The sequence below is a fragment of the Dendrobates tinctorius genome, unplaced genomic scaffold (genome assembly GCF_039654945.1).
Source record: "Dendrobates tinctorius isolate UK_male_01 unplaced genomic scaffold, ASM3965494v1 ptg000011l, whole genome shotgun sequence".
NCBI classification, from domain to species: domain Eukaryota; kingdom Metazoa; phylum Chordata; class Amphibia; order Anura; family Dendrobatidae; genus Dendrobates; species Dendrobates tinctorius.
This window is the reverse complement of record NW_027361679.1, coordinates 47,024,231-47,043,084: the sequence shown is the minus strand read 5'-3', so window position 1 is coordinate 47,043,084 and position 18,854 is coordinate 47,024,231. Positions and strand designations below refer to the sequence as shown.

Genomic DNA, 18,854 nt, shown 5'->3' with positions numbered 1-18,854 from the left:
TAATGTCAGCTGATCCCCTGCTGTGTGGATGGCAAAGTCTCCTGCTGCCTACACAGTCGTACCACTACTGATTTTTAACCGTGCTCCAATTAGGCCTGTGGCTCCACTGTCTCTCGTATTTCCCCTGTCCTCCAACCCTGCCAGTTACAGCTCCGAAGTGGCGTCTGCACAATCCACACTTGTTCCTGTGTTACAGGTGTTCAGTCCGATCAGTTAATCCCCTGATGTGTGTCCGGCAATGTCGCCTGCTCTGTCCACATTCCCATTATCGGAATGTGGACAGAGCAGGCGACATTGCCGGACACACATCAGGGGATTAACTGACCGGACTGAACACCTGTAACACAGGAACAAGTGTGGATTGTGCAGACGCCACTTCGGAGCTGTAACTGGCGGGGTTGGAGGACAGGGGAAATACGAAAATCAGTGAATCCACAGGCCTAAGTGGAGCTTGGTTCAAATTAGTAGTCTACAACCGATCTTAAAATTTCTTCAATGCAGCCTAAGCCTGCTCCGTGCTTGTCCCTGGGCTTCAACACAGCCAGTTGTTGCTCGGAAGTGCCGTCTTCACAGAGTAAAACACTAGCTCCTGTGTTTGTGGGGTTCAGTAACGTCAGCTGTTCCCCTGCTGTTTTGATGGCAATCTGTCCTGCTGCCTCCCAATTGACAGCACATCAGGCCTCAGCCTGCTAAGTGCTTGTCCTGGGCTCCAACATCGCCAGTTGCTGCTCATAACTGACTTTGGCACGGGTACTCCCTCCTGCCCAGCTTGGTTCCAGCCCTGCCTGCTGTTTCCGGGAAGTGTCAATGTCAGTTTGCCACCCCAAGTTGCCATGTCGTGTTGCGGTTGGGTTAGCCGAGGCTAGGGTGCCAGCAGTTTAGGTGCTTCCTATGTGGACTGCGGGTTCTGGTAAGAAAGGTTTGTTCCATAGTGCCAGTAGGACAAGCACCCCCTGTAGGACTGTGTGATTCGGTAACTGCGGCCAGCTTGCGGCATGCCAACTTTGCTTTTCAGGGGTAACTTCTGATACCCCTCCGGGTTCCAGCACCGTCAGCTGGTTCTCATCAGAGCCTTTGGCCTAGGTGCCTCCATCTCGGTATCCGAGTTCCAGCAACGTCTGCTGGTCCTTGGTAGTGCTTTGTAGCACAGGTACCTCCTGCTTAGTAACCGGGTTCCAGCACCGTCAGCTGGTCCTCGGTTGTGCCATTGGCTCTTATTCCTTCTGCTGCCCCTCCGGGTGCCAGCACTGTCAGCTGGTCCTCGCTATTTCCATTTGCTCTTGCAGCTTATGCTACCCCTCCGGGTTCCAGCACCGTCAGCTGGTTCTCGTCAGAGCCTTTGGCCTAGGTGCCTCCATCTCGGTATCCGAGTTCCGGCAACGTCTGCTGGTCCTTGGTAGTGCTTTGTAGCACAGGTACCTCCTGCTTAGTAACCGGGTTCCAGCACCGTCAGCTGGTCCTCGGTTGTGCCATTGGCTCTTATTCCTTCTGCTGCCCCTCCGGGTGCCAGCACTGTCAGCTGGTCCTCGCTATTTCCATTTGCTCTTGCAGCTTATGCTACCCCTCCGGGTTCCAGCACCGTCAGCTGGTTCTCGTCAGAGCCTTTGGCCTAGGTGCCTCCATCTCGGTATCCGAGTTCCGGCAACGTCTGCTGGTCCTTGGTAGTGCTTTGTAGCACAGGTACCTCCTGCTTAGTAACCGGGTTCCAGCACCGTCAGCTGGTCCTCGGTAGTGCCATTGGCTCTTGTTCCTTCTGCTGCCCCTCCGGGTGCCAGTACCGTCAGCTGGTTCAAGAGGACAAAGAACAGGAAGACAACCACCAAGATGCAGAACAACAAGAGAGAGAAGACAAAGAAGCATAAAAAAAACAAAGCAGAAGAACATTAAGCATAAGACTAATACTCTGAGCAAATGATATTATCTTATTTATAAGCAGAAGAAGACTAAGCAGTGTATGGGGGTGAGTCCGTTCCTCCTCGTGGTGCCCCTGGAAAAGGCCTGCTTCTGCAGGCCAAACTGAACGCGGACAAATCCTGTTGTAAATCTTTTGTGACAGGCAGAACGGAAGGTGTAAACTTCTAACTTTTCTAGATAACAACTACAGGAATGCCTGACACAAACAAGAATATGATGAAGAAGAATAGGAAGAAGATGAAGAAGCTGAATATGTAGAATAATAATTGTTGAATAAGAAGAATATGAAGAATGTAAGAAAAGGAAGAAGAAGAAGAAGAAGAAGAAGAAGAAGAAGAAGAAGAAGAAGAATGTAAAAAAAGGAAGTAGAAGAAGAAGAAGAAGAATGTAAAAAAAGGAATAAGAAGAAGAATGTAAAAAAAGGAAGTAGAAGAAGAAGAAGAAGAATGTAAAAAAAGGAAGTAGAAGAAGAAGAAGAAGAATGTAAAAAAAGGAAGTAGAAGAAGAAGACATACATGTCTGGCAAAATATAAATGAGGCTAACATAGTCAATATCTTTGTAACTCCTAACATCTTTAAAAAAAAAAGTTTAATTCCTGCTATTCCATTTGATTGGGCTAAACCTCTATGGCTTTAATGTCTCCTCCACCTCCCACAATACATTCTACATTATTCTTAGTTGTTTTTCTTCATGTAGAATTAACCTACAAGGAAAGAAAGGGTTTTTTTTAATTCCGATATTTTGGCCCCATTGACTTGCATTGGTTCCCGGTATCGGAATCGGCGATACCGATACTTTTTTTTAAGATCGGCCGATCCACTCCGATCCGATATTTTCAAGTATCGGCTGGTATCGCTCAACTCTACTGATTACTATTGCTCTGTCATATACTCCACACTTCTGCTGCGTTTGTCTGTGTGTTGACTAATGAAGGCCAGGAAACCTTCTCTGTGTGCTGCGCTGTATATGGTAGAGCCCAGAGTTGCTAGTCTCCTCCCAAAAGCCTGGAGTCAATTGACAATGTAGAGCTAGAGTTTGCAGAGGGGAGAACCGGTGAAAATGCAGAATACAAGACATATAAGGGTCAGAAATAGTCTGATTTCCCATGTACACACACTGCAGCGTATTCTGAAAAGTTACTTGAAAGTACAGTTACTACTCTCGACTCCAAAATGGCAAGTTTTTCTAGGTTTGAAAAAAAAAAAACTTGCATTTTCACACAGTTTGTAACTGGGGATGTAGCTCAGTGGTAGAGCGCATGCTTTGCATGTGTGAGGCCCGGGGTTCAATCCCCGGCATCTCCATAGCCAGCCTGCATGTATGTGAAAGGTTCGCACTTCCTTTTGGTGGTCACTTTTTCTCACCCTTGTTCGCTTACTGCAGCCGCTGTGTGAAGGAAATACGTGTGAGTGCTCCAGGCTTCCGGTACACTTTTGGGGATGTAGCTCACATGTATGAGGTCCTGAGTTCAATCCCCAGCATCTCCAACCTTTTTCTAATATGGCTAGACATCTTTGGCTAGCGCACCACTCAAGCTAAGTGTCAAGACTCGCAAGGAATGTCTGCCGCTTAAACTGTTTGCTTTGCCATGTCACTTGGCAGGACAAGGCTTTCTCGATTGCAAGGTCTTAACACTGCCTAAGCCACGGGCAACACTTTTTCCCACTCAGTAAAATGACTTGAATGGGAACTGGACATTCAACAAACTTGGCCAAAATCAATAGTACATGCAAATAAAGGAGACATTCGATTATATAGTCTCAAAGATATTTGCTTTTTTCACCACTTACCAGCCAAGGTTTGCTCTACCCCTGCCTCCTCTATTCACCTTCCACGCTGGAAAAAGACAGCTCAACTTCATTGGGATCAAACTTAAACCTCCCACCAACACACCTTGACATTGGGTGGCGCAGCTTTTTAGACTTTATGCTAATGATATAGGAGGCGGGAAGGTGAGAAAACTGGCAGAGGGACAATCAGAAGGATTGTGCTGAGCTTAATCACGCGTCTTTTACTTTAACCTAGAGCTGGATTCACCATCTACACTGATTACTCTTGCTCTGTCATATACTCCACACTTCTGCTGTGTTTGTCTGTGTGTTGACTAATGAAGGCCAGGAAACCTTCTCTGTGTGCTGCGCTGTATATGGTAGAGCCCAGAGTTGCTAGTCTCCTCCCAAAAGCCTGGAGTCAATTGACAATGTAGAGCTAGAGTTTGCAGAGGGGAGAACCGGTGAAAATGCAGAATACAAGACATATAAGGGTCAGAAATAGTCTGATTTCCCATGTACATACACTGCAGCGTATTCTGAAAAGTTACTTGAAAGTATAGTTACTACTCTCGACTCCAAAATGGCAAATTATTCTAGGTTTGAAAAAAAAAAACTTGCATTTTCACACAGTTCGTAACTGGGGATGTAGCTAAGTGGTAGAGCGCACGCTTTGCATGTGTGAAGCCCTGGGTTCAATCCCCGGCAACTGCATGGCCAGCCTGCATGTATGTGCAAGGAACGCACTTCCTTTTGGTGGTCACTTTTTCTCACCCTTGTTCACTTCCTGCAGCCGCTGTGTGAAGTAAATACGTGTGAGTGCTCCAGGCTTCCGGTACACTTTTGGGGATGTAGCTCAGTGGTAGAGCACATGCTTCGCATGTATGAGGTCCTGGGTTCAATCCCCAGCGTCTCCAACCTTTTTCAAATATGGCCAGACATTTTTGGCTAGCGCACCACTCAAGCTAAGTGTCAAGACTCGCAAGGAATCTCTGCCGCTTAAACTGTTTGCTTTGACATGTCCCTTGGCAGGACAAGGCTTTCTCGATTGCAAGGTCTTAACACTGCCTAAGCCACGTGCAACACTTTTTCCCACTCAGTAAAATGACTTGAATGGTAACTGGACATTCAACAAACTTGGCGAAAATCAATAGTACACGCAAATATAGAAGACTTTCGATTATATAGTCTCAAAGATATTTGCTTTTTTCACCACTTACCAGCCAAGGTTTGCTCTACCCCTGCCTCCTGTATTCACCATCCACTCTGAAAAAAGACAGCTCAACTTCATTGGGATCAAACCTAAACCTCCCACCAACACACCTTGACAATGGGTTGCACAGCTTTTTAGACTTTATGCTAATGATATAGGAGGCAGGATGGTGAGAAAACTGGCAGAGGGACAATCAGAAGGATTGTGCTTAGCTTAATCACGCGTCTTTTACTTTAACCTAGAGCTGGATTCACCATCTACACTGATTACTATTGCTCTGTCATATACTCCACACTTCTGCTGCGTTTGTCTGTGTGTTGACTAATGAAGGCCAGGAAACCTTCTCTGTGTGCTGCGCTGTATATGGTAGAGCCCAGAGTTGCTAGTCTCCTCCCAAAAGCCTGGAGTCAATTGACAATGTAGAGCTAGAGTTTGCAGAGGGGAGAACCGGTGAAAATGCAGAATACAAGACATATAAGGGTCAGAAATAGTCTGATTTCCCATGTACACACACTGCAGCGTATTCTGAAAAGTTACTTGAAAGTACAGTTACTACTCTCGACTCCAAAATGGCAAGTTTTTCTAGGTTTGAAAAAAAAAAACTTGCATTTTCACACAGTTTGTAACTGGGGATGTAGCTCAGTGGTAGAGCGCATGCTTTGCATGTGTGAGGCCCGGGGTTCAATCCCCGGCATCTCCATAGCCAGCCTGCATGTATGTGAAAGGTTCGCACTTCCTTTTGGTGGTCACTTTTTCTCACCCTTGTTCGCTTACTGCAGCCGCTGTGTGAAGGAAATACGTGTGAGTGCTCCAGGCTTCCGGTACACTTTTGGGGATGTAGCTCACATGTATGAGGTCCTGAGTTCAATCCCCAGCATCTCCAACCTTTTTCTAATATGGCTAGACATCTTTGGCTAGCGCACCACTCAAGTTAAGTGTCAAGACTCGCAAGGAATGTCTGCCGCTTAAACTGTTTGCTTTGCCATGTCACTTGGCAGGACAAGGCTTTCTCGATTGCAAGGTCTTAACACTGCCTAAGCCACGGGCAACACTTTTTCCCACTCTGTAAAATGACTTGAATGGGAAATGGACATTCAACAAACTTGGCCAAAATCAATAGTACATGCAAATAAAGGAGACATTCGATTATATAGTCTCAAAGATATTTGCTTTTTTCACCACTTACCAGCCAAGGTTTGCTCTACCCCTGCCTCCTGTATTCACCATCCACGCTGAAAAAAGACAGCTCAACTTCATTGGGATCAAACTTAAACCTCCCACCAACACACCTTGACATTGGGTAGCGCAGCTTTTTAGACTTTATGCTAATGATATAGGAGGCGGGAAGGTGAGAAAACTGGCAGAGGGACAATCAGAAGGATTGTGCTGAGCTTAATCACGCGTCTTTTATTTTAACCTAGAGCTGGATTCACCATCTACACTGATTACTATTGCTCTGTCATATACTCCACACTTCTGCTGTGTTTGTCTGTGTGTTGACTAATGAAGGCCAGGAAACCTTCTCTGTGTGCTGCGCTGTATATGGTAGAGCCCAGAGTTGCTAGTCTCCTCCCAAAAGCCTGGAGTCAATTGACAATGTAGAGCTAGAGTTTGCAGAGGGGAGAACCGGTGAAAATGCAGAATACAAGACATATAAGGGTCAGAAATAGTCTGATTTCACATGTACACACACTGCAGCGTATTCTGAAAAGTTACTTGAAAGTACAGTTACTACTCTCGACTCCAAAATGGCAAGTTATTCTTGGTTTGAAAAAAAAAAACTTGCATTTTCACACAGTTTGAAACTGGGGATGTAGCTCAGTGGTAGAGCGCACGCTTTGCATGTGTGAGGCCCCTGGTTCAATCCCGGGTATCTCCATGGCCATCCTGCATGTATGTGCAAGGAATGCACTTCCTTCTGGTAGTCACTTTTTCTCACCCTTGTTTGCTTCTTGCATCCGCTGTGTGAAGTAAATACGTGTGAGTGCTCCAGGCTTCCGGTACACTTTTGGGGATGTAGCTCAGTGGTAGAGCACATGCTTCGCATGTATGAGGTCCTGGGTTCAATACCCAGCATCTCCAACTTTTTTCAAATATGGCTAGACATCTTTGGCTAGCGCACCACTCAAGCTAAGTGTCAAGACTCGCAAGGAATCTCTGCCGCGTAAACTGTTTGCTTTGCCATGTCACTTGGCAGGACAAGGCTTTCTCGATTGCAAGGTCTTAACACTGCCTAAGCCACGGGCAACACTTTTTCCCACTCAGTAACATGACTTGAATGGGAACTGGACATTCAACAAACTTGGCCAAAATCAATAGTACACGCAAATATAGAAGACTTTCGATTATATAGTCTCAAAGATATTTGCTTTTTTCACCACTTACCAGCCAAGGTTTGCTCTACCCCTGCCTCCTGTATTCACCATCCACTCTGAAAAAAGACAGCTCAACTTCATTGGGATCAAACCTAAACCTCCCACCAACACACCTTGACATTGAGTTGCACAGCTTTTTAGACTTTATGCTAATGATATAGGAGGCGGGAAGGTGAGAAAACTGGCAGAGGGACAATCAGAAGGATTGTGCTGAGCTTAATCACATGTCTTTTACTTTAACCTAGAGCTGGATTCACCATCTACACTGATTACTATTGCTCTGTCATATACTCCACACTTATGCTGCGTTTGTCTGTGTGCTGACTAATGAAGGCCAGGAAACCTTCTCTGTGTGCTGCGCTGTATATGGTAGAGCCCAGAGTTGCTAGTCTCCTCCCAAAAGCTTGGAGTCAATTGACAATGTAGAGCTAGAGTTTGCAGAGGGGAGAACCGGTGAAAATGCAGAATACAAGACATATAAGGGTCAGAAATAGTCTGATTTCCCATGTACACACACTGCAACGTATTCTGAAAAGTTACTTGAAAGTACAGTTACTACTCTCGACTCCAAAATGGCAAGTTATTCTAGGTTTGAAAAAAAACAACTTGCATTTTCACACAGTTCATAACTGGGGATGTAGCTTAGTGGTAGAGCGCACGCTTTGCATGTGTGAGGCCCCTGGTTCAATCCCCGGCATCTCCATGGTCAGCCTGCTTGTATGTGCAAGGAATGCACTTGTTTTTGGTGGTCACTTTTTCTCACCCTTGTTCGCTTCCTGCAGCCGCTGTGTGAAGTAAATACGTGTGAGTGCTCCAGGCTTCCGGTACACTTTTGGGGATGTAGCTCAGTGGTAGAGCGCATGCTTCGCATGTATGAGGTGCTGGGTTCAATCCCCAGCATCTCCAACCTTTTTCAAATATGGCTAGACATCTTTGGCTAGCACACCACTCAAGCTAAGTGTCAAGACTCGCAAGGAATCTCTGCCGCTTAAACTGTTTGCTTTGCCATGTCACTTGGCAGGACAAGGCTTTCTCGAATGCAAGGTCTTAACACTGCCTAAGCTACGGGCAACACTTTTTCCCACTCAGTAAAATGACTTGAATGGGAACTGGACATTCAACAAACTTGGCCAAAATCAATAGTACACGCAAATATAGGAGACTTTCGATTATATAGTCTCAAAGATATTTGCTTTTTTCACCACTTACCAGCCAAGGTTTGCTCTACCCCTGCCTCCTGTATTCACCATCCACTCTGAAAAAAGACAGCTCAACTTCATTGGGATCAAACCTAAACCTCCCACCAACACACCTTGACATTGGGTTGCACAGCTTTTTAGACTTTATGCTAATGATATAGGAGGCGGGAAGGTGAGAAAACTGGCAGAGGGACAATCAGAAGGATTGTGCTGAGCTTAATCACGCGTCTTTTACTTTAACCTAGAGCTGGATTCACCATCTACACTGATTACTATTGCTCTGTCATATACTCCACACTTCTGCTGCGTTTGTCTGTGTGTTGACTAATGAAGGCCGGGAAACCTTCTCTGTGTGCTGCACTGTATATGGTAGAGCCCAGAGTTGCTAGTCTCCTCCCAAAAGCCTGGAGTCAATTGACAATGTAGAGCTAGAGTTTGCAGAGGGTAGAACCGGTGAAAATGCAGAATACAAGACATATAAGGGTCAGAAATAGTCTGATTTCCCATGTACACACACTGCAGCGTATTCTGAAAAGTTACTTGAAAGTACAGTTACTACTCTCGACTCCAAAATGGCAAGTTATTCTTGGTTTGAAAAAAAAAACTTGCATTTTCACACAGTTCGTAACTGGGGATGTAGCTCAGTGGTAGAGCGCACGCTTTGCATGTGTGAAGCCCTGGGTTCAATCCCCGGCATCTCCATGGCCAGCCTGCATGTATGTGCAAGGAACGCACTTCCATTTCGTGGTCACTTTTTCTCACCCTTGTTTGCTTCCTGCAGCCGCTGTGTGAAGTAAATACGTGTGAGTGCTCCAGGCTTCCGGTACACTTTTGGGGATGTAGCTCAGTGGTATAGCGCATGCTTCGCATGTATGAGGTCCTGGGTTCAATCCCCAGCATCTCCAACCTTTTTCAAATATGGCTAGACATCTTTGGCTAGCACACCACTCAAGCTAAGTGTCAAGACTCGCAAGGAATCTCTGCCGCTTAAACTGTTTGCTTTGCCATGTCACTTGGCAGGACAAGGCTTTCTCGATTGCAAGGTCTTAACACTGCCTAAGCCACGGGCAACAGTTTTTCCCACTCAGTAAAATGACTTGAATGGGAACTGGACATTCAACAAACTTGGCCAAAATCAATAGTACACGCAAATATAGGAGACTTTCGATTATATAGTCTCAAAGATATTTGCTTTTTTCACCACTTACCAGCCAAGGTTTGCTCTACCCCTGCCTCCTGTATTCACCATCCACTCTGAAAAAAGACAGCTCAACTTCATTGGGATCAAACCTAAACCTCCCACCAACACACCTTGACATTGGGTTGCACAGCTTTTTAGACTTTATGCTAATGATATAGGAGGCGGGAAGGTGAGAAAACTGGCAGAGGGACAATCAGAAGGATTGTGCTGAGCTTAATCACGCGTCTTTTACTTTAACCTAGAGCTGGATTCACCATCTACACTGATTACTATTGCTCTGTCATATACTCCACACTTCTGCTGCGTTTGTCTGTGTGTTGACTAATGAAGGCCGGGAAGCCTTCTCTCTGTGCTGCGCTGTATATGGTAGAGCCCAGAGTTGCTAGTCTCCTCCCAAAAGCCTGGAGTCAATTGACAATGTAGAGCTAGAGTTTGCAGAGGGTAGAACCGGTGAAAATGCAGAATACAAGACATATAAGGGTCAGAAATAGTCTGATTTCCCATGTACACACACTGCAGCGTATTCTGAAAAGTTACTTGAAAGTACAGTTACTACTCTCGACTCCAAAATGGCAAGTTATTCTTGGTTTGAAAAAAAAAACTTGCATTTTCACACAGTTCGTAACTGGGGATGTAGCTCAGTGGTAGAGCGCACGCTTTGCATGTGTGAGGCCCCGGGTTCAATCCCCGGCATCTCCATGGCCAGCCGGCATCTCCATGGCCATCCTGCATGTATGTGCAAGGAACGCACTTCCATTTCGTGGTCACTTTTTCTCACCCTTGTTCGCTTCCTGCAGCCGCTGTGTGAAGTAAATACGTGTGAGTGCTCCAGGCTTCCCGTACACTTTTGGGGATGTAGCTCAGTGGTAGAGCGCATGCTTCGCATGTATGAGGTCCTGGGTTCAATCCCCAGCATCTCCAACCTTTTTCAAATATGGCTAGACATCTTTGGCTAGCACACCACTCAAGCTAAGTGTCAAGACTCGCAAGGAATCTCTGCCGCTTAAACTGTTTGCTTTGCCATGTCACTTGGCAGGACAAGGCTTTCTCGATTGCAAGGTCTTAACACTGCCTAAGCCACGGGCAACACTTTTTCCCACTCAGTAAAATGACTTGAATGGGAACTGGACATTCAACAAACTTGGCCAAAATCAATAGTACACGCAAATATAGGAGACTTTCGATTATATAGTCTCAAAGATATTTGCTTTTTTCACCACTTACCAGCCAAGGTTTGCTCTACCCCTGCCTCCTGTATTCACCATCCACTCTGAAAAAAGACAGCTCAACTTCATTGGGATCAAACCTAAACCTCCCACCAACACACCTTGACATTGGGTTGCACAGCTTTTTAGACTTTATGCTAATGATATAGGAGGCGGGAAGGTGAGAAAACTGGCAGAGGGACAATCAGAAGGATTGTGCTGAGCTTAATCACGCGTCTTTTACTTTAACCTAGAGCTGGATTCACCATCTACACTGATTACTATTGCTCTGTCATATACTCCACACTTCTGCTGCGTTTGTCTGTGTGTTGACTAATGAAGGCCGGGAAGCCTTCTCTCTGTGCTGCGCTGTATATGGTAGAGCCCAGAGTTGCTAGTCTCCTCCCAAAAGCCTGGAGTCAATTGACAATGTAGAGCTAGAGTTTGCAGAGGGTAGAACCGGTGAAAATGCAGAATACAAGACATATAAGGGTCAGAAATAGTCTGATTTCCCATGTACACACACTGCAGCGTATTCTGAAAAGTTACTTGAAAGTACAGTTACTACTCTCGACTCCAAAATGGCAAGTTATTCTTGGTTTGAAAAAAAAAACTTGCATTTTCACACAGTTCGTAACTGGGGATGTAGCTCAGTGGTAGAGCGCACGCTTTGCATGTGTGAGGCCCCGGGTTCAATCCCCGGCATCTCCATGGCCAGCCTGCATGTATGTGCAAGGAACGCACTTCCATTTCGTGGTCACTTTTTCTCACCCTTGTTCGCTTCCTGCAGCCGCTGTGTGAAGTAAATACGTGTGAGTGCTCCAGGCTTCCCGTACACTTTTGGGGATGTAGCTCAGTGGTAGAGCGCATGCTTCGCATGTATGAGGTCCTGGGTTCAATCCCCAGCATCTCCAACCTTTTTCAAATATGGCTAGACATCTTTGGCTAGCACACCACTCAAGCTAAGTGTCAAGACTCGCAAGGAATCTCTGCCGCTTAAACTGTTTGCTTTGCCATGTCACTTGGCAGGACAAGGCTTTCTCGATTGCAAGGTCTTAACACTGCCTAAGCCACGGGCAACACTTTTTCCCACTCAGTAAAATGACTTGAATGGGAACTGGACATTCAACAAACTTGGCCAAAATCAATAGTACACGCAAATATAGGAGACTTTCGATTATATAGTCTCAAAGATATTTGCTTTTTTCACCACTTACCAGCCAAGGTTTGCTCTACCCCTGCCTCCTGTATTCACCATCCACTCTGAAAAAAGACAGCTCAACTTCATTGGGATCAAACCTAAACCTCCCACCAACACACCTTGACATTGGGTTGCACAGCTTTTTAGACTTTATGCTAATGATATAGGAGGCGGGAAGGTGAGAAAACTGGCAGAGGGACAATCAGAAGGATTGTGCTGAGCTTAATCACGCGTCTTTTACTTTAACCTAGAGCTGGATTCACCATCTACACTGATTACTATTGCTCTGTCATATACTCCACACTTCTGCTGCGTTTGTCTGTGTGTTGACTAATGAAGGCCGGGAAGCCTTCTCTCTGTGCTGCGCTGTATATGGTAGAGCCCAGAGTTGCTAGTCTCCTCCCAAAAGCCTGGAGTCAATTGACAATGTAGAGCTAGAGTTTGCAGAGGGTAGAACCGGTGAAAATGCAGAATACAAGACATATAAGGGTCAGAAATAGTCTGATTTCCCATGTACACACACTGCAGCGTATTCTGAAAAGTTACTTGAAAGTACAGTTACTACTCTCGACTCCAAAATGGCAAGTTATTCTTGGTTTGAAAAAAAAAACTTGCATTTTCACACAGTTCGTAACTGGGGATGTAGCTCAGTGGTAGAGTGCACGCTTTGCATGTGTGAGGCCCCGGGTTCAATCCCCGGCATCTCCATGGCCATCCTGCATGTATGTGCAAGGAACGCACTTCCTTTTGGTAGTCACTTTTTCTCACCCTTGTTCGCTTCTTGCATCCGTTGTGTGAAGTAAATACGTGTGAGTGCTCCAATATTCCGGTACACTTTTGGGGATGTAGCTCAGTGGTAGAGTGCATGCTTCGCATGTATGAGGTCCTGGGTTCAATACCCAGCATCTCCAACCTTTTTCAAATATGGCTAGACATCTTTGGCTAGCGCACCACTCAAGCTAAGTGTCAAGACTCGCAAGGAATCTCTGCCGCTTAAACTGTTTGCTTTGCCATGTCACTTGGCAGGACAAGGGTTTCTCGATTGCAAGGTCTTAACACTGCCTAAGCCACGGGCAACACTTTTTCCCACTCAGTAAAATGACTTGAATGGGAACTGGACATTCAACAAACTTGTCCAAAATCAATAGTACACGCAAATAAAGGAGACTTTCGATTATATAGTCTCAAAGATATTTGCTTTTTTCACCACTTACCAGCCAAGGTTTGCTCTACCCCTTCCTCCTGTATTCACCATCCACTCTGAAGAAAGACAGCTCAACTTCATTGGGATCAAACTTAAACCTCCCACCAACACACCTTGACATTGGGTGGCACAGCTTTTTAGACTTTATGCTAATGATATAGGAGGCGGGAAGGTGAGAAAACTGGCAGAGGGACAATCAGAAGGATTGTGCTGAGCTTAATCACGCGTCTTTTACTTTAACCAAGAGCTGGATTCACCATCTACACTGATTACTATTGCTCTGTCATATACTCCACACTTCTGCTGCGTTTGTCTGTGTGCTGACTAATGAAGGCCAGGAAACCTTCTCTGTGTGCTGCGCTGTATATGGTAGAGCCCAGAGTTGCTAGTCTCCTCCCAAAAGCCTGGAGTCAATTGACAATGTAGAGCTAGAGTTTGCAGAGGGGAGAACCGGTGAAAATGCAGAATACAAGACATATAAGGGTCAGAAATAGTCTGATTTCCCATGTACACACACTGCAACGTATTCTGAAAAGTTACTTGAAAGTACAGTTACTACTCTCGACTCCAAAATGGCAAGTTATTCTAGGTTTGAAAAAAAAAAACTTGCATTTTCACACAGTTCATAACTGGGGATGTAGCTTAGTGGTAGAGCGCACGCTTTGCATGTGTGAGGCCCTTGGTTCAATCCCCGGCATCTCCATGGTCAGCCTGCTTGTATGTGCAAGGAATGCACTTGTTTTTGGTGGTCACTTTTTCTCACCCTTGTTCGCTTCCTGCAGCCGCTGTGTGAAGTAAATACGTGTGAGTGCTCCAGGCTTCCGGTACACTTTTGGGGATGTAGCTCACATGTATGAGGTCCTGAGTTCAATCCCCACCATCTCCAACCTTATTCAAATATGGCTAGACATCTTTGGCTAGCGCACCACTCAAGCTAAGTGTCAAGACTCGCAAGGAATCTCTGCCGCTTAAACTGTTTTCTTTGACATGTCACTTGGCAGGACAAGGCTTTCTCGATTGCTAGGTCTTAACACTGCCTAAGCCACGGGCAACACTTTTTCCCACTCAGTAAAATGACTTGAATGGGAACTGGACATTCAACAAACTTGGCCAAAATCAATAGTACACGCAAATATAGGAGACTTTTGATTATATATTCTCAAAGATATTTACTTTTTTCACCACTTACCAGCCAAGGTTTGCTCTACCCCTGCCTCCTGTATTCACCATCCACTCTGAAAAAAGACAGCTCAACTTCATTGGGATCAAACCTAAACCTCCCACCAACACACCTTGACATTGGGTGGCACAGCTTTTTAGACTTTATGCTAATGATATAGGAGGCGGGAAGGTGAGAAAACTGGCAGAGGGACAATCAGAAGAATTGTGCTGAGCTAAATCACGCGTCTTTTACTTTAACCTAGAGCTGGATTCACCATCTACACTGATTACTATTGCTCTGTCATATACTCCACACTTCTGCTGCGTTTGTCTGTGTGTTGACTAATGAAGGCCAGGAAACCTTCTCTGTGTGCTGCACTGTATATGGTAGAGCCCAGAGTTGCTAGTCTCCTCCCAAAAGCCTGGAGTCAATTGACAAGGTAGAGCTAGAGATTGCAGAGGGGAGAACCGGTGAAAATGCAGAATACAAGACATATAAGGGTCAGAAATAGTCTGATTTCCCATGTACACACACTGCAGCGTATTCTGAAAAGTTACTTGAAAGTACAGTTACTACTCTCGACTCCAAAATGGCAAGTTATTCTAGGTTTGAAAAAAAAAACTTGCATTTTCACACAGTTCGTAACTGGGGATGTAGCTCAGTGGTAGAGCGCACGCTTTGCATGTGTGAAGCCCTGGGTTCAATCCCCGGCATCTCCATGGCCAGCCTGCATGTATGTGCAAGGAACGCACTTCCATTTGGTGGTCACTTTTTCTCACCCTTGTTCGCTTCCTGCAGCCGCTGTGTGAAGTAAATACGTGTGAGTGCTCCAGGCTTCCCGTACACTTTTGGGGATGTAGCTCAGTGGTAGAGCGCATGCTTCGCATGTATGAGGTCCTGGGTTCAATCCCCAGCATCTCCACCCTTTTTCAAATATGGCTAGACATCTTTGGCTAGCACACCACTCAAGCTAAGTGTCAAGACTCGCAAGGAATCTCTGCCGCTTAAACTGTTTGCTTTGCCATGTCACTTGGCAGGACAAGGCTTTCTCGAATGCAAGGTCTTAACACTGCCTAAGCTACGGGCAACACTTTTTCCCACTCAGTAAAATGACTTGAATGGGAACTGGACATTCAACAAACTTGGCCAAAATCAATAGTACACGCAAATATAGGAGACTTTCGATTATATAGTCTCAAAGATATTTGCTTTTTTCACCACTTACCAGCCAAGGTTTGCTCTACCCCTGCCTCCTGTATTCACCATCCACTCTGAAAAAAGACAGCTCAACTTCATTGGGATCAAACCTAAACCTCCCACCAACACACCTTGACATTGGGTTGCACAGCTTTTTAGACTTTATGCTAATGATATAGGAGGCGGGAAGGTGAGAAAACTGGCAGAGGGACAATCAGAAGGATTGTGCTGAGCTTAATCACGCGTCTTTTACTTTAACCTAGAGCTGGATTCACCATCTACACTGATTACTATTGCTCTGTCATATACTCCACACTTCTGCTGCGTTTGTCTGTGTGTTGACTAATGAAGGCCGGGAAACCTTCTCTCTGTGCTGCGCTGTATATGGTAGAGCCCAGAGTTGCTAGTCTCCTCCCAAAAGCCTGGAGTCAATTGACAATGTAGAGCTAGAGTTTGCAGAGGGTAGAACCGGTGAAAATGCAGAATACAAGACATATAAGGGTCAGAAATAGTCTGATTTCCCATGTACACACACTGCAGCGTATTCTGAAAAGTTACTTGAAAGTACAGTTACTACTCTCGACTCCAAAATGGCAAGTTATTCTTGGTTTGAAAAAAAAAACTTGCATTTTCACACAGTTCGTAACTGGGGATGTAGCTCAGTGGTAGAGCGCACGCTTTGCATGTGTGAGGCCCCGGGTTCAATCCCCGGCATCTCCATGGCCATCCTGCATGTATGTGCAAGGAACGCACTTCCATTTCGTGGTCACTTTTTCTCACCCTTGTTTGCTTCCTGCAGCCGCTGTGTGAAGTAAATACGTGTGAGTGCTCCAGGCTTCCCGTACACTTTTGGGGATGTAGCTCAGTGGTAGAGCGCATGCTTCGCATGTATGAGGTCCTGGGTTCAATCCCCAGCATCTCCAACCTTTTTCAAATATGGCTAGACATCTTTGGCTAGCACAACACTCAAGCTAAGTGTCAAGACTCGCAAGGAATCTCTGCCGCTTAAACTGTTTGCTTTGCCATGTCACTTGGCAGGACAAGGCTTTCTCGATTGCAAGGTCTTAACACTGCCTAAGCCACGGGCAACACTTTTTCCCACTCAGTAAAATGACTTGAATGGGAACTGGACATTCAACAAACTTGGCCAAAATCAATAGTACACGCAAATATAGGAGACTTTCGATTATATAGTCTCAAAGATATTTGCTTTTTTCACCACTTACCAGCCAAGGTTTGCTCTACCCCTGCCTCCTGTATTCACCATCCACTCTGAAAAAAGACAGCTCAACTTCATTGGGATCAAACCTAAACCTCCCACCAACACACCTTGACATTGGGTTGCACAGCTTTTTAGACTTTATGCTAATGATATAGGAGGCGGGAAGGTGAGAAAACTGGCAGAGGGACAATCAGAAGGATTGTGCTGAGCTTAATCACGTGTCTTTTACTTTAACCTAGAGCTGGATTCACCATCTACACTGATTACTATTGCTCTGTCATATACTCCACACTTCTGCTGCGTTTGTCTGTGTGTTGACTAATGAAGGCCGGGAAGCCTTCTCTCTGTGCTGCGCTGTATATGGTAGAGCCCAGAGTTGCTAGTCTCCTCCCAAAAGCCTGGAGTCAATTGACAATGTAGAGCTAGAGTTTGCAGAGGGTAGAACCGGTGAAAATGCAGAATACAAGACATATAAGGGTCAGAAATAGTCTGATTTCCCATGTACACACACTGCAGCGTATTCTGAAAAGTTACTTGAAAGTACAGTTACTACTCTCGACTCCAAAATGGCAAGTTATTCTTGGTTTGAAAAAAAAAACTTGCATTTTCACACAGTTCGTAACTGGGGATGTAGCTCAGTGGTAGAGCGCACGCTTTGCATGTGTGAGGCCCCGGGTTCAATCCCCGGCATCTCCATGGCCAGCCTGCATGTATGTGCAAGGAACGCACTTCCATTTCGTGGTCACTTTTTCTCACCCTTGTTCGCTTCCTGCAGCCGCTGTGTGAAGTAAATACGTGTGAGTGCTCCAGGCTTCCCGTACACTTTTGGGGATGTAGCTCAGTGGTAGAGCGCATGCTTCGCATGTATGAGGTCCTGGGTTCAATCCCCAGCATCTCCAACCTTTTTCAAATATGGCTAGACATCTTTGGCTAGCACACCACTCAAGCTAAGTGCCAAGACTCGCAAGGAATCTCTGCCGCTTAAACTGTTTGCTTTGCCATGTCACTTGGCAGGACAAGGCTTTCTCGATTGCAAGGTCTTAACACTGCCTAAGCCACGGGCAACACTTTTTCCCACTCAGCAAAATGACTTGAATGGGAACTGGACATTCAACAAACTTGGCCAAAATCAATAGTACACGCAAATAAAGGAGACTTTCGATTATATAGTCTCAAAGATATTTGCTTTTTTCACCACTTACCAGCCAAGGTTTGCTCTACCCCTGCCTCCTGTATTCACCATCCACTCTGAAAAAAGACAGCTCAACTTCATTGGGATCAAACCTAAACCTCCCACCAACACACCTTGACATTGGGTTGCACAGCTTTTAAGACTTTATGCTAATGATATAGGAGGCGGGAAGGTGAGAAAACTGGCAGAGGGACAATCAGAAGGATTGTGCTGAGCTTAATCACGCGTCTTTTACTTTAACCTAGAGCTGGATTCACCATCTACACTGATTACTATTGCTCTGTCATATACTCCACACTTCTGCTGCGTTTGTCTGTGTGTTGACTAATGAAGGCAGGGAAGCCTTCTCTCTGTGCTGCGCTGTATATGGTAGAGCCCAGAGTTGCTAGTCTCCTCCCAAAAGCCTGGAGTCAATTGACAATGTAGAGCTAGAGTTTGCAGAGGGTAGAACCGGTGAAAATGCAGAATACAAGACATATAAGGGTCAGAAATAGTCTGATTTCCCATGTACACACACAGCAGCGTATTCTGAAAAGTTACTTGAAAGTACAGTTACTACTCTCGACTCCAAAATGGCAAGTTATTCTTGGTTTGAAAAAAAAAACTTGCATTTTCACACAGTTCGTAACTGGGGATGTAGCTCAGTGGTAGAGCGCACGCTTTGCATGTGTGAGGCCCAGGGTTCAATCCCCGGCATCTCCATGGCCACCCTGCATGTATGTGGTCACTTTTTCTCACCCTTGTTCGCTTCCTGCAGCCGCTGTGTGAAGTAAATACGTGTGAGTGCTCCAGGCTTCCC

The 18,854-nt window shown here is 45.6% G+C and overlaps 23 non-coding genes across 23 annotated transcripts; all 23 read left to right on the top strand.

Annotated features, from left to right (window-relative positions):
• Positions 1 to 3,147: 3,147 nt before the first annotated feature.
• Positions 3,148 to 3,219, top strand: TRNAA-UGC (transfer RNA alanine (anticodon UGC)). The gene has a single exon. It is a non-coding gene; the product is annotated as a tRNA-Ala (tRNA).
• Positions 3,220 to 4,529: 1,310 nt separating this feature from the next.
• On the top strand, positions 4,530 to 4,601 carry TRNAA-CGC (transfer RNA alanine (anticodon CGC)). Its single transcript has one exon. It is a non-coding gene; the product is annotated as a tRNA-Ala (tRNA).
• A 924-nt stretch (positions 4,602 to 5,525) lies between these two features.
• TRNAA-UGC (transfer RNA alanine (anticodon UGC)) lies at positions 5,526 to 5,597 on the top strand. Its single transcript has one exon. It is a non-coding gene; the product is annotated as a tRNA-Ala (tRNA).
• Positions 5,598 to 6,704: 1,107 nt separating this feature from the next.
• Positions 6,705 to 6,776, top strand: TRNAA-UGC (transfer RNA alanine (anticodon UGC)). Its single transcript has one exon. It is a non-coding gene; the product is annotated as a tRNA-Ala (tRNA).
• Positions 6,777 to 6,907: 131 nt separating this feature from the next.
• Positions 6,908 to 6,979, top strand: TRNAA-CGC (transfer RNA alanine (anticodon CGC)). The gene has a single exon. It is a non-coding gene; the product is annotated as a tRNA-Ala (tRNA).
• A 924-nt stretch (positions 6,980 to 7,903) lies between these two features.
• Positions 7,904 to 7,975, top strand: TRNAA-UGC (transfer RNA alanine (anticodon UGC)). Its single transcript has one exon. It is a non-coding gene; the product is annotated as a tRNA-Ala (tRNA).
• A 131-nt stretch (positions 7,976 to 8,106) lies between these two features.
• Positions 8,107 to 8,178, top strand: TRNAA-CGC (transfer RNA alanine (anticodon CGC)). The gene has a single exon. It is a non-coding gene; the product is annotated as a tRNA-Ala (tRNA).
• A 923-nt stretch (positions 8,179 to 9,101) lies between these two features.
• Positions 9,102 to 9,173, top strand: TRNAA-UGC (transfer RNA alanine (anticodon UGC)). The gene has a single exon. It is a non-coding gene; the product is annotated as a tRNA-Ala (tRNA).
• A 131-nt stretch (positions 9,174 to 9,304) lies between these two features.
• TRNAA-CGC (transfer RNA alanine (anticodon CGC)) lies at positions 9,305 to 9,376 on the top strand. The gene has a single exon. It is a non-coding gene; the product is annotated as a tRNA-Ala (tRNA).
• Positions 9,377 to 10,299: 923 nt separating this feature from the next.
• TRNAA-UGC (transfer RNA alanine (anticodon UGC)) lies at positions 10,300 to 10,371 on the top strand. The gene has a single exon. It is a non-coding gene; the product is annotated as a tRNA-Ala (tRNA).
• A 150-nt stretch (positions 10,372 to 10,521) lies between these two features.
• On the top strand, positions 10,522 to 10,593 carry TRNAA-CGC (transfer RNA alanine (anticodon CGC)). Its single transcript has one exon. It is a non-coding gene; the product is annotated as a tRNA-Ala (tRNA).
• A 923-nt stretch (positions 10,594 to 11,516) lies between these two features.
• On the top strand, positions 11,517 to 11,588 carry TRNAA-UGC (transfer RNA alanine (anticodon UGC)). Its single transcript has one exon. It is a non-coding gene; the product is annotated as a tRNA-Ala (tRNA).
• Positions 11,589 to 11,719: 131 nt separating this feature from the next.
• On the top strand, positions 11,720 to 11,791 carry TRNAA-CGC (transfer RNA alanine (anticodon CGC)). Its single transcript has one exon. It is a non-coding gene; the product is annotated as a tRNA-Ala (tRNA).
• A 923-nt stretch (positions 11,792 to 12,714) lies between these two features.
• TRNAA-UGC (transfer RNA alanine (anticodon UGC)) lies at positions 12,715 to 12,786 on the top strand. The gene has a single exon. It is a non-coding gene; the product is annotated as a tRNA-Ala (tRNA).
• Positions 12,787 to 12,917: 131 nt separating this feature from the next.
• TRNAA-CGC (transfer RNA alanine (anticodon CGC)) lies at positions 12,918 to 12,989 on the top strand. Its single transcript has one exon. It is a non-coding gene; the product is annotated as a tRNA-Ala (tRNA).
• A 924-nt stretch (positions 12,990 to 13,913) lies between these two features.
• On the top strand, positions 13,914 to 13,985 carry TRNAA-UGC (transfer RNA alanine (anticodon UGC)). The gene has a single exon. It is a non-coding gene; the product is annotated as a tRNA-Ala (tRNA).
• A 1,106-nt stretch (positions 13,986 to 15,091) lies between these two features.
• On the top strand, positions 15,092 to 15,163 carry TRNAA-UGC (transfer RNA alanine (anticodon UGC)). Its single transcript has one exon. It is a non-coding gene; the product is annotated as a tRNA-Ala (tRNA).
• Positions 15,164 to 15,294: 131 nt separating this feature from the next.
• TRNAA-CGC (transfer RNA alanine (anticodon CGC)) lies at positions 15,295 to 15,366 on the top strand. Its single transcript has one exon. It is a non-coding gene; the product is annotated as a tRNA-Ala (tRNA).
• Positions 15,367 to 16,289: 923 nt separating this feature from the next.
• On the top strand, positions 16,290 to 16,361 carry TRNAA-UGC (transfer RNA alanine (anticodon UGC)). The gene has a single exon. It is a non-coding gene; the product is annotated as a tRNA-Ala (tRNA).
• A 131-nt stretch (positions 16,362 to 16,492) lies between these two features.
• Positions 16,493 to 16,564, top strand: TRNAA-CGC (transfer RNA alanine (anticodon CGC)). Its single transcript has one exon. It is a non-coding gene; the product is annotated as a tRNA-Ala (tRNA).
• Positions 16,565 to 17,487: 923 nt separating this feature from the next.
• On the top strand, positions 17,488 to 17,559 carry TRNAA-UGC (transfer RNA alanine (anticodon UGC)). Its single transcript has one exon. It is a non-coding gene; the product is annotated as a tRNA-Ala (tRNA).
• A 131-nt stretch (positions 17,560 to 17,690) lies between these two features.
• On the top strand, positions 17,691 to 17,762 carry TRNAA-CGC (transfer RNA alanine (anticodon CGC)). Its single transcript has one exon. It is a non-coding gene; the product is annotated as a tRNA-Ala (tRNA).
• Positions 17,763 to 18,685: 923 nt separating this feature from the next.
• Positions 18,686 to 18,757, top strand: TRNAA-UGC (transfer RNA alanine (anticodon UGC)). The gene has a single exon. It is a non-coding gene; the product is annotated as a tRNA-Ala (tRNA).
• The last annotated feature ends 97 nt before the right edge of the window (positions 18,758 to 18,854 follow it).